Source organism: Lampetra fluviatilis, chromosome 8 (genome assembly GCF_964198595.1).
Source record: "Lampetra fluviatilis chromosome 8, kcLamFluv1.1, whole genome shotgun sequence".
NCBI classification, from domain to species: Eukaryota; Metazoa; Chordata; class Hyperoartia; order Petromyzontiformes; family Petromyzontidae; genus Lampetra; species Lampetra fluviatilis.
The window spans coordinates 4339680-4355721 of record NC_136282.1 but is presented as its reverse complement, the minus strand read 5'-3'; positions in this window follow the sequence as shown (position 1 = coordinate 4355721).

Below are 16042 nucleotides of genomic sequence, written 5' to 3'. Positions count from 1 at the left end.
ATTATTAGAAATGGCAATAAAACTGTACTCACAGAAGCCAAGTCTCTCTTAGGGAGAAAGAAAGAAAAGAATTACAGGAGCAGCTGGTGGGCTGACTCTAATGGGGGCGAGCTTGTTTGTGCTGCGTGCACGATTCACACGGACACGTTTAGCATGAGGCACCCCTCGTGAACTGCCACACGTTTAGCATTGAGGCCCCCCTCATGTCGGACTGCCTTTGATCAGAAGACTCGGGTATTCATGGCAGTCGGTAATTGTGAAGCGTGCTCAACTTACACTGTACATACATACATGTTTTTTCTTCATGTTTTTGTCGTCAAAAGTGATTATGGATCAACGCAATCCATAATCACTTTTAACGACAACAACAAAAACCTGAACATTTTTGCCAATAACACTGTGGCCTTAAAAGGAAAAAAGGTATAATTGGCAACGTTTCATAGATAGAGTAAATACTAGTTGGGACCTGATTAGAATAACATATAAAAAAATACTGATGAAGTGTTTTCTACTTGATATAAGCATAGTTACCTATAAGACATTGCGTAACAACCAAAGCATTCACTAATCAAACACGTATTGCTATATACATACGTACATTTATTTTACTAAAAGTAAAATGTTGCTGGCACATGTTGCACTCTGGTATTATCTACTGCATTTTTTTTACATTATTAAAAGTGGTTATTTTCACAATCACTTATTGCAAATTAGTTATACAGTATAAACATATGTAAAGGTAAAGGTGCAGCCCTGAAATTGCTTGTGAATGCCACTGCTTACATTAGGACATCGACATCGGATGCTCTACAGAGCCCCTGTCGGCTGTATTTAGCCTACTCCTCCACACTGACCCAACGATTTCCCAGAGGTGGCGGAACTCACACTTTACACGCAACCTGCCTCTCGACTAACTTCTTCTTAGTTCGAGTGGCCGATGTAGATGCAGAGCAACAACTACAATATCACATCCAGATGAAACGACCACAGTCGCACTCTGTTTGTGCACCCATTGCCACTACTGGCTAGACAGAGGTTGCAGGGGGAACTTAAGACATGCGCACTGTTGTCTCAACTGCCGCACAAAGCCGCAACCTCTGGATTGCAAGAACATTGCATGAACCGTTACTGCACAGCATCAAAGCTACACCTGTAAAAAAAAATGTCTTCTTATATTCAGACATTGGGATGGCACTCATATCAACGATCTACCCCGAGCCAGTGGTCATGTGGAAGATTCACTGCGAGGTCAGGGCCTCGTATAACTAAATGTTGATTTAGTAAAATTGCTCAATAAATAAAACGTTGTATAAACGAAATAAATCAGTTTCATTTAAACAGTTGCAATCACTAAAATATTGTACGTAGAACACATTTTAAGTAATGGAAATTATAAAGAAAATGTGTTTAGTTTTTTTATTCACGATTTCAATTATATACAGGAAAAGTACCAACTTACGAAGTCTATGTTTGGGGTGACAACTTGATATGAACGATAATTAAAACATTATACATGGAGGAAGCTATGGCACACTGGTTAGTATACTGCACTTTGGATTATATGAATGAATTATGATTTATTCTCAATTACTGCATAATTTCAGATTAATTATGAAAATTATCATATTCTCAAAAGTATCAAATAGATTTTAAAATTTAATGACGCAAAAAAATTATAGATCAAATGAATGCAACATATTTTTACCATCGTATTATATTTTGTAGTAAAATGGGGGTGGATTGGTGACAGTTGTCTGCACCCTGCGCTCAAGACTAAAAGCCATCCGAGTTCGATTCCTGGCCACGGCTTAACATCAGTGACGAGTGATATTTAAACTGATACAATTCCTCCCCCTTGAACAACCTGCACATGCTAGCGTGGTGAAGTATGGGCAAACAAACACCCATTATTAATGTAGAACGGTGAGGCCTCCGTGTAGCAGTGGATAAATAAATGGCTAAAAATTGTTATTATCTATTAGTGCCTCGAGTAAAATTCACTTTGTACAATATTAAACATTGGAAAGTTAAACAAAAATACATTAGTGTGCACATTAGTACACTCTCCCACATATACATAAACTCTCTTAAACACTCGCAACGACAAAGCTTCATTGAGTCAGATAGACCATAGGGAAAAGTGCTCTTAGCAAGCACCTACTATGTTTGGAATAACATCGGCTCACACTTCCACACACACACACAAATGCAAAGCCAAAGATCCCGCATATAGCCCACACACACGCAGACCAACAACAACAGCTACCATTATTTTGCTGAGCGTCAGCGACGTCACTACGGCACTTGTTCCAGGCTAGGTGCACTTTGAGGCCATGTGAAGTGGCTGAGGCTCGCTGCATGGTGACGGGACAGACCCTGATGTTGTGGGTGAACCGACGTGGGTGACTGGTGCACGACTGCTTCACACTCCCTGGTGTTTTAGCCACCCGGCGCTCTGCTTATTGTTGTGAACATCGCTTGTCCCCCCCCCCCCCCATTATTGTTGGAGGAGGGCTGATGCAAACAAAAGACAAAGGGTCCCCAGACAGCGATACATCATCTTGGGACAAGTGCTCCTACAGAGCACGTATGAAGAACGGTACGGCGCAAGAGGGTTTGGTGTGGCTAGCACAATTCCCGCCCACCTTTGTCTCCCCAGAGTAGATATTTACAGGACCAGCCCAGATATTCGCCACTGATGTCGTCGTGAGCGGATTTCGAACACAGGTAACCGTGCCTGTGATGCAGTGTTTAAACCAATACACCACCACTGCTGCAAAGATAAAGATCCCCCGTATAGCTTTAACAGACTGTAACGGCAAGTGACGTTAGCACACGTGTGTGTGCTGCACTAACACACACACACACAAACATGAGCGCCCCTCTAAAACACACACACAACCCATTAATAAGTCTGCCCACATTTTTAAGTCAAGATCTCCATGCTACTGATGGCATGAATGATCATGGCAACTGTGGAATGGAGCGGACGGCTGCAATAGGAATCCGCCAATGCAGTGCAGGACAGGGCGGTTAATATTTGGCTCGAACGGGACGCGTGGCTGCACAAGACTCGCCTCCAAAGACAGCGGGAGTTTGGCGAGAATTTCAAAGGAGGTGGTGGAGGAGGAGGAGACGTGGGACAACTGTTTGGGGGAGGGGACGCGAGGCAAGCGGGATTGTTCCACGAGCTGGAATGCCATTGTGACAAAAACCCAGAGACCACAGGGAGCGCCGTCGAGGAAGAGCAAAGGAAGATTCCGTCGCAGGATGGCCCGAGCCGAAAGATTCGGCCTCTCGCTGTTTGGACCCCACCTCCCCAGCGCCCGCGGGGTTGCGGATGGGGGTTCCAATTTCTGCTCACGAGGACACCGAGGTTGGGGAGCCTTTGTGCGGTGCACCAATTAAAGGCCTTTGGGGGGAAATGACCCGGACACGAACAAGATGAGAAGACGTGACCTTCGTCGGGCGAGAGAGCGGAGTCTCCCCGGCCCACTCGGCACGACACACAGCCGCACGGGCCGCACACAGAGTGCGGTGCCGGCGCGGTCTGCCGGTGCCATTCTGGTAGACCTTTATGTACTTGAAAAAGAGCTTCATGGCTCATCGGATTCCTCCAGTGGTTAGTTGTGATAATTATCACCGCTGGATTGCGATAGGTTAAGGGCAAGAGTATATTTAAGCAGAACTACAATCTGTGTCGCACATTTACATACAAATGTTCATTTAGTCGATACGCCAATTATCTTTCTAAACCGATATTGCCCACCAGCATTTGTTTTAGGAAGCAATCTCCACATCAGTCCCCATTCGTTTCTTGTTGGCCAAATAGAAACATTTTAATGACAACAGGACTCACTTACACTTTGCAACAATCTGCTCTGGTATGTACGGTATAGTTGTTGGCCTCCACCATAGACATGTGGAATTTCCAACGCTGGCTTGGTGCTGCCAGCACTGATGGGATTCAGCCAGAGCTCATTTATACATGGAAGCACATTGACTGTGATATAAATAGTGATAACTATCAAGTTTTGACGTAATTTTAACTTATCATAAGCAAATGTCCTTGTGTATTATTGCTTTACTACAAAGTGCAGATCTGTGATAGGGTTATCATTTGCACACTTAGACATAACTTTACAATCGTTTTTTTATTCCATTATTTAATGTCTGCCTGTGGCCCTGTTATGAAATTTCTGGGGCTTGAGATGACAGCCAGTTCTGGCTGCTGGGCTAAAGGAACCCCCGATGGATAAAGATTACTAGAGGCTCATTCCTACATTGGGTTCACCACCACCATCATTATCGTAATCGTCATCTACTGTGGGTCCCCGAGAGAACTGCGGTGAGGTTTAAATAGTTTACTGAATAAAGCAAAACCGGACTGAGGTGGGGTAAATGATTCACTGTGCATACGCTGTCAGAAAAGTAAACACCCAAGGTGATAATCTTGATTTGAAGCTATCGTGACTGCAGGTGATATCTTCGAAAATCACACAGACCTAAACATTTAGCAATTAAGAGTGATGGCCTATGCTGCTACGTTTAACTCCTTAGTTCTATTTCACACGTTTCCTTTATTCAATCAGGTAACATCCCACAGAGGACCTTGAGGGATGGCTTGGATTGCCATACAAGGAAACGATCATTTGTTTATTTCTGGAAATTTAGTTTCAAATCGCTTAATATTTCGTGTCTAAACCATGGCACTGAGACAGAAAAGTTTAGCATATACAGTATTGTCAAATATGCCTTTTTCCTTTACAAATGATCAACTCCCACTAATTCATCAGTGAGCATTGGTCTTTAACAATCACTATAGAACAGGCATAATTTTTTCACTGATAAGTGTCCCAAAGTATGACTGATCATCTGTCGTTTCAAAGTGCCCAACCATCGTTTATTAACCCGCTGATGAGCATTTTAACTTTTGCACTATGCAGACACTTCGTAGCTGGGTGTGGTGGCACATGCTGATATCCAGTGCTTTGGTGATTAGGTTGATGGATTGTACAGAAATCATCACGTGATTGATGGAGCTTTGAGGTGGTCTACAGGCAGCAGTACAGCAAGTAGATCGTTGAGTGGTTGGATTTGCGTCATCATCAGCCATTGTCTATCCACTGATGGATTCAGATATTGTAACTCCATCTGGCATGGACTTGACTATACAGACATGCATACATATATAAATACACGTACATTAAAAAGTGTAGGCATAGCTTTTACTTATACAGAACTGGTGGTGTTGTAACAACATCCCTGTGTTTTCTGTGTGGGTAGAATTTTTAAATGATATTGCATGTTACTAAAGTTATATAACAGTAACGTGAAGGAGTGAAACCCGAGGGTGATTGGACACAAATCCTTTTTTTCTCAAGATTATTGACTTGGAAGTCAATTTCAGGAGAGTTTTTACGAAGGCACTTTTTTTAAATGCAATGGTTTATCCAGATCAATCCATTCAGATGGCAAGGTCATCGGAGGACTCATTTCTAAATTGTGTCTACTTTGTAGTCAGAAGACAAGCCAAAAATAACAGCTTTCTCAGACACTATTAAAGGCGCAGCCCTGCAATTCCCTGCTCACGCCACTGCTTGCACAAGGGCTCTATCCACTGGAGGGAGCTCGAGAGAAGCCCTCCAGAGTTAGTTGGCCTACTCTTCCACGCTGGCCAGCCGTTTTGGAAGAGGTGGGAGTGCCCACACTTTACCATGCCACGCACGGACCTGCCATTCGATTGTGGTACATCCATTTACACTGCCGTGTGGACAGGCAGTCAAGGAATGAATCTTGTTCTCAAAATGTAATTACACTTTATTTGCTATTTGCACACGCGGTGTTTCTGTTTCACGTTCAAGGATATTCGTGCCTGGGTTTGTGTGGTGGCGCAGTGGTTAGCGCTTTCAACCTGGCGACCAGAATGTGGTACGGTGTTACCTGAACCGGCCCTGAGCCCCCACCCCTTCACCTACCCGCACTTACCAGTGTGGTGAAGTATGCTCGACCAATCCCTCCGATCTACATGGTTTCGTGAGACCTTCATCCAGCAGTGGATTAACAATGAGCACTTGCATTACCAATTGCATTAAATTCATGCCTCATTTATCATTGAGGGTGTAAAAATGAGAGAGTTATAGAGAAGAACAGCTGCATTGAAGCAAAATACATTTTTTTTGTCACTTAAAGATCTGGCATATAAGACAAATCCTGTTAGCATCGTGGTCTTCCTTTAACATGTTTTTGACCCAATGGGCACACACTTTTCGGAATTTCAATATCATGGATTATGAAATTAAATGTTCTCACACTTATCGCTATGATGCTAATATGTGCTTCATTCCAACTGACCTGTCATCCAAATCGTCAACCTCTCTGCATGATAGCCATTGGCCAACTGGCCTACGATTTCTGTTTGTCATCACAAACATGCTTACGTCCCTATTGCAGCTGTCCCATGCCACGTGTAAATGTTTCTACAATTCGTAAAGGATTTCCCACCATGCATTTTTGAAAATAAGATTTTACTCGTCTACTAGTTCAGAGTATGAAAAATGCATAACAGCTCCCCTGCTCTTCTGACGTGCAGTTGGGCAAGGGTACTGTCATTTGTTTTTATCACGTAATACATCAGCTAGTTAGTGACAAAAGTTGGACAAAAATTGCATATGTGCAAGGGTCATACTGCAAATTTTGTACCAAAATTGCATAAACACAGGTGAAACGATTATGAATTTAAACATACGTCAAAAAAAATTTGCACATGCATATTCAAATAAACTCAAATATTACAGTTATATACCTTATCCGTGCTTGGCTTACAAGGCACATGCTTTGACCTCAGACCTGCTTTCTTGTTGTTGCGCAATAACCCCCAAATTGCCTTCAGGGCATTGATTCTTCATCCACACTGCATTTCATTTCCTGCAGATGTGTCAGCTCGTGCTGAGACGCTCTTGCAGAGTGGCAGCAGATAGTGGCTCTGCACCCTTTCACCCCAACACAGAATGTTATGGGGGTTTTCTTTTTGAAGGGGTAAGGTATCCCTTTCACCCACCCAGCAGACTCGCAATGCATCACACTACATCACACACGTCCTGCACTTTGACCCCCTATTGCCCTTTGGGACGTCGACCTTTACCGCTCGCTTTTGTAATCAGTTTCACTCTGCGAGGGCTTTTCATCTTCGGCGTAGCCCTGCCGAGGAAACTGCACAGCGGGCTGTTTGGTGAGATCCATAAAGAGGGTGACTATTTTAAAGATGGAAAATTTAGTGCAGGGTCTTTTTTATTGTAAGTCACGTGTGTCAATGCGCCCTTGTTTCAAGTGTGCACTCATACAGCTAATTTAAATAGTTGGTAGTTTGCCATGCAATTTACTTCACCTTGAAAACAAATCAACCGGTCACTTTTTTTTCTTCACTTGACATGAGCATCCAGGCATAAAACAATCTTCCAACAAAAGTAAAAATGCCATTCTCTGTTAAATGCATTGCTGTGTGTGAACGCACCTGGCTTTTGCATTGTAACATTCTTTCCACACAGATCAAAAGAAGAGAGAGAGAGAGAGAAAAACCCGACCACAAAATGAGACAACAACAAAAATACGTTGGCAATATGTTATCTTGCCTTTCATTACTCCTTGCGAGATCTATTTTCTATCAGCCTGTCTTCGTTTGTTTATAGGGGCATTTCCTTGGTCATTTCCATAACAGCAACACGCCCTGAAAAGAAAGTCGTGGAATTCGCCAGATAATTACAACCACGTGCACGTCCCCCCACATTGCAACGCGCTGAGCAGGTGCACGCAATATTACCGACCCGTCACAGTGTACTCTATCCATATTGTATTCGCATTTGGCTTTGCCCTCTGAAGTTTTTTTCACAGAACGTCGTTAAATGTGACAAACGTAAAGCGGATAAATTACACAAGGCGGGATTGCAGCCGCGCACGTTGGATTTGCGATCCGGCGGTCGCTGGTTCGATCTCTGGCTCAAATTGAAACAGCAACAGCGGTGCTAGTTTATTAAATCCCTCCGCCTCTGTCCATCCAGCAGCGTAAATGGGTACATGCGCAGTTAGTCGATCGCAGGTCACGTGTAGTGGGGTAAACTGGGGTCACTCCCACCTTGTCCAAATCCTCAGGTTGGAAGAGTAGCCTAAGTACCCAACAGTCTAGAGCGGCTTACTAGAACTCCCTCTAGTGGAGGCCCTTCTGCTAACAGTGGCAGCGCAATACATTGCAGGGCTACACCTTTACGTATAACTGTTGATGGGGTACACCTCAACCCTCTTGGGTTCATCTTTAAGTCAGTTGGTGGGAGCCTACGGACCTTGGTGTGTCAGTGTTAACTGGCCAAGAACTGCAGAATCTGGCAGAAGCAGGGAAGCGATGGTGAGGTATGAGAACGTTAAACTGCACTGGCTGTCATAACCTCTTGGCCATTGTTCTTCATTTGCAAACTGGCGATGACTCGACTTATGCTTGTGAATGACATCACAGGAGTATTCCAGTAAATGTCCACTTCACAGCAGATGCTGCACTTTGAGGATTTTCCTGGATGGTTTCAAGAATGCAATTATCGCCAGCTGGCTAACTGGTGCAGTAATGAGCATGGCGCTGATTAAACTATCAACTCACCTAAACTATATATAAACATTGTTAGATGTCCATCCATCCGTGTGTGTCCATCCACCTGAGCTACGGGCAATCAAAGGCGCGAGCACCAGATGGTTTTGCGGCTATGCTGCATAGCTCACCCATGTGTTGTCTTCGTGTTGTACTGCGGGTTATTCAGCACGATGTCTGACGTTCGGCTCCACGTGCTGGAAGCTTCTTCGGGTACCTGAACACGATAAGGAAAAGCCGACTGCAGTTCCTAACGAAGCCCCCAGCATGGGGAAGTGAAACATCCTGGCATCGTGCCAAACTACATGAGCTGCAACTCGAGATCGCATCGGGCGGAGAGCTAACAGCCCTGCAAGTTCAACAAATCATAGTGCAGCAGCGCATCGCGAATGTAAAAAAGTAACTAGTACGAAAAATGTGTTATTTTACCAGGTAATGCTCACTGAGCTATATAGCTGTTTTTTAGAAGCGACCTAGACAATAATGATAGCTCAACGAAGTGGCTTATAACGTGGAAATGTATAGTAGCCAAATGCAGTACTCTAAACGCATGTTTCTAAATGTGAGGGGAAAACCGGAGGACCTGGAGAAAAACCACGCGACCACGGGGAGGACATGCAAAACTCCAAATATACAACAGGCGTTAGGGTCAGGATCGGACCCACGACCTCCTGTATACCAGGAGAGGTAGTTCACATTTCGCCACCGCGGCGAATGTTAAAGAATGGGGGGGGGGCATAGTGTGAGTGTTGGGGAGGCCTTAAACTGTGAACTTTCATCGGCGTTTTCCCGTAACATAATAAGGATGCAGAATTCGTGTTTGTGCATTCTCTGCCACGTCCCCTCCTTTCCCCCATATGCTGTCGTGGTGTAAGAATGGTCAGCACCCTGGAGTTGCAATCCAGGGGTCACTGGGTCCATCTCTCGGCGGGGCAGTTGAAACATTGGGAAACAAATTCTCCTCCCACCTCTGTCCACCCAAAGTTATAAATAGGTGACACCACAGTTAGTCAGTCGAAATGTTGCACGTGGTGGGGTCAAATGTGGGCATTCTCACCTCTTCCAAGACGTCTGACCAGCAAGGTATAATGAGCTAAAATACCGACTCACGGAATGTCTCCTTCCCGTCAGCAGTGCCTATGCAAGCAATTGCAGGGCTGCACCTTTAACTTTTAAATTATATGATTCACATAGCGTACATGTTATGATAGGATCTCTAAACTAAGCACCTCAGGCGTAACGATGGCATTGGCCCAGGAGTTAGAACACAACCTCTGGCTCGCCTGATTTGCGTTGCCTGTTTCAATACAAATCAGGCAAGGGCGCTCATATCCAGTCTGCTTGGTCTCTACATGACATTACCCTGGACAATTGTGTCACTGTCAGCTTGATGCATTGCTGTGATGAAACTAAAGAAGGTGTTGCCCAATGCCTGCTGTAAGTCATTTGACTGGAAGTTTACGTTACAAGATATCTCCAGATTACTGCGTTAATGGTTTATTACGCGTCACAGGAGCGTGGATCGGGCACTGTATATCAAACAGCTCCACCGACATACGTCTCAGGCGTTGTTTTAAACATACAATGGCTGCATTAAGAAGGAAAGGTCAGACTGGCCAGACTTCAAAGCCAAGTTCCCCTATCAGATGAGTTTACTGTGAAACTGCGTCCCATAACAACCTGCATGGCACCGCACATGCTGGTGGGACGGTGCGACAGTGGCTTGTGCAGCAACTGTTGTCAGTGGAAGTTTTACTCGGTCACCAGAGCCGGGGAGACCTTCAGGACGTCTTTCTGCAGACCCGTGAGCAATTGTAGGACGGTGGTAAAGCGCATAGTTTGGCATGCATTACATTGTGCGACTTTCATTCTAGATTCGAGTCACTTCTTCAAAGTCAAAGATACATTTGTTGGCGTGTAGCAGAGTCGTGATTGACGTATCATGTTTAAGTGATCCGATTGATGGTAGCATGTCGACTGACAGCATCATCTTGGTTGAGTGTATTTGAATAAGCTCTCCACTTCAATGACTGGCTCCTTGTGTTTGCAGCCCACCGCCTTATCTCTGACAGCGACTGGTTTGCTTCTGTTACACCTGAAAATGTTCTCGTGATGTACATTAGGCAATGCACTTCCCCATGCAAGGCGCTTGTATGCGGGTGTTCTTAAGTCTTAGCATTGGGAAGGTAAAAGGTGCAAGAGCGGAATGCCTTGCATCGCATTTACTAAACACGCGAATACATTAATATACAGCAGCATTTTCATTGACGAAAGAAAGTAACATGTAAGTCCATCAGCAAATTATGCTTCACTTCGATCAATGTTTTTAAGTAGCTACAGTGGCAAGATGTACCTTGCCTGGTATGCAGGTGGTCGTGTGTTCGATCGTGACACTGATGCCTGTATGTTTGGAGTTCACATGTTCCGGATTTTCTCCTCCACAATAAGAACACGCATTTAGAGTATTTGGCTGCTGTATATTTCTGCGTGATGAACCACTTCGTTGAGCTATCATTTGTGGCCAGGTCGCTTCTGAAAAAGAGCTACATTGCTCAGTGGGCCTTACCTGGGAAGATAAAAAATAGTTTAGTTTTAGTTTAAATAAGGTCAGCACTGGATCAGTTTAGACAATCTTTGACTTTCACCAGCAAGGTGAGACCCATGAATGTTGCTGGGTAGTCTGATTCTACAGGTAAGAGCTGCCCATGAATAACAACACGGAAAGGCGTGCAGGGGTGCAGCCCTGCAATTTCTTGATCACAACACTTTTGACCAAAGGGGCTTCTGCAAGAGGAATCTCTAGAGAAACCCTCTATGGAATATTTTGCCTTCTCTTCCACGCCGACCAGACGTCTTGGAAGAGATGTTCCCACCGCTCTATCCCGTGAACTGGAATGCATGTTTGTATGAAGACATATTAAACAATCATTGTATAAGACGTATTAAACAATCATTAAATCTTGACTTAAAGCTTTCATGACTGTAGGAATTCATATTCTTTGGGTCTTTCGGTAAAGCCACGTAGATAGATAAAATAATAAAAAATAATAAAAAGAAAAATATTTTTTTTTATTATTTGATCCATCTACGTGGCTTTACCGAAACACTCAAGTAATATAAACAATCACTGTGTAATTATAACTGAATCCAACTGTTGTTCATTTAGGGCTCCGGCTTCCCAACTCAGAAATGGCTCTTCAAATAAAAACAAACTCCTCTCGTGACGGCCGTGTGCGTTTGCGTCCATCTCGCTTGCGAGCAGCAGAAGAGGCCTCTGCTCTCGGCGTGCCGCTCGTCGCTCGTAAAAAAAAAGATCACGAACCGACGTTGTTACTCCTCTCTCCCTCTCCACCTGTCCGTCTGTCCGTGCGGTGCGAGCAGATCGCAGGACGGGCGAGCGGGGCGCGCTGTCCACGGCGCTGAGGTCGGCGCAGCGCCGCTTGTGCGAGATGGGACGGGCGCACCGCGCTCCGCCCACCGACTGCAAAGCGGCGGTCGCTCCGGTGGCCCCCGCGCGCAGGCCCGGCCACGGCTCCTCCGCCGTCAGCTACAGCAAAGGCAGGGGCGTCAAGGTGCTCGCTTCACGGCAGCAGCGGTGGCAGGGGCGAGCGGGCGAGGGGGGTAGGGGGCGAGCGGGCGAGGGGGGTAGGGGGCGAGGGAGGCGAGGGGGCGAGCGGGCGAGGGGGGTAGGGGGCGAACGGGCGAGGGGGTGAGCGGGCGAGGGGGCGAGCAGGCGAGGGGGGGGGGACGACTGACTGAAGCAGGGGAGGTGGGTAGAGGGCAGAGAACTTTTGTTCGATTCAAGTAGAGCGGGAACGTGGAACCTCAGAGACATCCTGTTACCGTTCCGAGAAATACCGCGAATGTCACTGACCCTGATTTGCAAGACTTTTGTAAGCAGGTGGAAGTTTTGGGGGGGGGGGGGTTCACGAAAGGGATATATGCATATGTGTGGGTAACATTTTTTTTTCATGAAGCCATGCAATGCACAGAAGGGTCTTCCTGCCGTTTCATTATCTTTGTTTTCCTTGAGTGAAGTGTGCATGCTGGAACACATGGCTAATCTGGGTGAAAAGAAGGTTAATCCCTTGGCATTGCAGCAGTAAGTGGTTGCAGAGAATTGTAGACGTAACATTTTCTATACAAGTGTTGTGTGTGTATGACTGGGCAACGGTAGTGTCACGGTTAGCGCACTGCTCTACAAATTCGGCGACCCGAGTAAATCTGTGGCAAATACCCATTCCTCTTTGACATACTGAATTTCCTTACATTATATGGCAACAGCTTAACTCTATTGACTTCTTGTAAAATCAAATCAGTTATACTACGTAAATCGTTTTCTCCATTATATCCGTGGCCTCGTGAACTTGTGTCAGCCAATCACTAAAGCCTGGGCACATTAAGGATTAATGTTTCTTTTTTTAAGTACGTGACAGACTTTTTCCGTAAGGGATACGTTTTGGATTTCATTTTTATGCATATCAGAGTGTATGATTGTTAAGGCCCAAATTTGTATATTTATTGTAAATATCGTTTGCTTTGTGCATACTCTATTTGACAAGGTACAATTTACCATACTCTTTGACTATTGCAGGACACTTCTCAGGCAAATTGCATTGCCCCTATCCAGAGGCAATGCAATTTTTACATTATTTAATTCGTTTAACTTTCCATTTCAAAACGGCGTTTTACAGCTGCCGTAGCCCATGCTGCAGACGTTGTATAAGAGCCAAGCACAGGAAATCGCAATAGCTTACACAAACAGGTGCTTTCCATACCAATATTCCCTCCTTCTAAATGTTACACTTACTTAAATGTTACATAGGAAGTGAAAACATACTTCTGGCACTGTGGCACAGAACTGTTGTGAGCTCAGGGGGTTGATGTTGATTGATTTATTTTGACGTTAAACGGGGAAAATCAAATATGTCATTTAACACTCCTGCAGTGAGCAAAACCCGCAAGTCATCATGGCTTTAAGAACGTATTAAAGGGCGTAGCTTTTTAATGTTACTGTGAAGATCGTGGCCACTTCACGTTATCAATGGTTGTATTTTCGGCCAAATTAAATCTATGATTGTATGCTTGTAAAAGGGCTAGCATGCTTGAATGGGAAGTGTGTCGTTTATCTTTGTGGACACCATAGAACCCAGCATTCTATAGTCAAAGTATCTCCCTGTTCAGACAAGAGTGGAAAATATCTAACCTCCATGGGCAGCCTGAAGCCAATGGTGGACATTCCACATTGCTATGGCATAATCCGGTTTCTCCTCGGAATTATGTTGCCAATTTCCCACCGCTCGGTGGTTGTTGGTTAACTCTGGAGGAATGATCATGGAGTGTCGATCCACGAGTGGAGGAGTAGAAGGTCCGGGCTTTGCTATCATTTGTCAGTATTTTATCAGCATTGTTTGGCGAGTTAAATGGATCCAATGAGTACTCGTGAGCCAATTTAGAGGCGGTTCATATTCTCAAGATGTGTCTTTGTGGTTTGTAAAATGTAAACTCTTTCATGAATAAGGGTCTTTCACAGAGCCCATCGTCTTCAAGCCACCCGATCTCACCATTGTTTTTATGAACAGGTTTCCAATGGAAAATAGAGGACTTCGTTACGTAGTTTGGGGTGTCGAGAGCATTTGAAAGCGGGTTAGGTAGTCACCCTCTATAAACTCGTTGGGTGTTCCTTTCTATGTTTATACTATTATAATAATCCATAATAATAATAGTCACTTATTTACCCAGGAAAGCCACAATGAGTAACAAGATACTTTTCCAGAAGTGGGATGTTTGGCCCACACAAATTGTATTGTTCGTTTGTAGTTACGGTAGGAAACCGAAGAACCCAGAGGAAACCCCATGCAGAACTAGAGGAGAACACACAAACTATACACAGAAAGGTGCCCGAGTTTGGAATCGAACCCAGGACTCCTTACTGCGAGGCACAAGTGTTACCACTATGTCACCCTACCGCCCGTACTTTGGTCTACATTCTTACAGTTAGCAGTTTCTTCTTCCAGTGAGTTATTTTTTTAGGTATTTACCAAAATAACTGTACAGTGAATCTTATGCATCAGGTAATATAATGTGCAAGATGCAATCATGTTTTTAAAGATGTTTTCTTGTTCATGTTTTAGTTTTTTGTTTGTTGCGGTTGCACCCGATTCAAGAGCCGAATGGCTCACAGGGCTATACCTAATAAATGAAAACTGAAACTGTAATTGTCACAGCCATGAATTCCACTTTTGAAAACAGCATGCACCTATGTGAAAAAACCCCAACGATACAGAACTAGAGACGTAAGTCTCTTTTTGCAGAAGTCACACGGAGAATCAATTACAGTCATCATTGGATATCACTTTGTTGAATATAGGATCTTGATGGATTGATTTTGTACAGGTCATTTGAGATTGACTGCCTCTAGTGTGGACCCTTGCCTCGCTCACATTTAGATCCGTAGATCCGACGTTCCCCGTGTTGTTTTAACGTTGACTGCAGCTGCACCTCCGCTGCTTGCTACACAAATTGAGCTCAGGCAGAGGCTGATTAAAATGTACGTAACAGGTGCTTGCATTGCCAAAGTACACACTCTTTAAACGTTGCTATGTAGACTTGGCAGGGAAGATTGTTTTCATAAGTGCATACATTTTTCATTTTTACGATATGCAGTATATCATTACGAAAATATCTGAGGGTGACATTCTGGTGAAGGCAACGAGGTAGAGTGGTGGCACAGTGGTTAGCGGCACTGCGCTGTGAACCCGGCGACCTTTTTTCGATTATTTGCCGCGGTTATCATCAGTGGCGAGTGATAACTGAACCAGTTCTGCTCCACCCCCGTTCACCAACACACACACGAACCAGCATGGTGAAGTATGGTTAAACAACAACCGACATGGTTTAGGAAGGCTGTAAATTGTGGTTATTTAAATGTTTCCAATTTAATGATACAATTTTCAGGTTGATGGTACAAATAAGAATCTAACATATTATATACTGTACATCATTGTACTGTGCATGCATAAGTATGCATTCTGGTGTAATTTTGGCTCTATTTCACTCAATGTACAATTGCATATCTACAAGTTCAAATCCCAGTCAGAGGTCAACCAGCCTATCATCCATCCGAGGCCGAGAGAACAAAGAGCACCACGTTGTGGAAAATCATTCTTGACCATTGCATGGCTAGACTGGCCCCTGCCTAGTAATGTGGAATTTCCACATTGACTTATGCCACCAACAGAGATAACCATTGCACCAGTGTTCATTCCAGTACGAGGACATTTGGGCTTTTTTTTTACTTTGACATATGCTTTAAGAATTACGTGGTCACGCTCTCAAAATCAACACTTAATATTTAGTTTACTGTAAAGAAAAATAAAACGTGGGGAGTATTTCTTTAAAACGGCACGC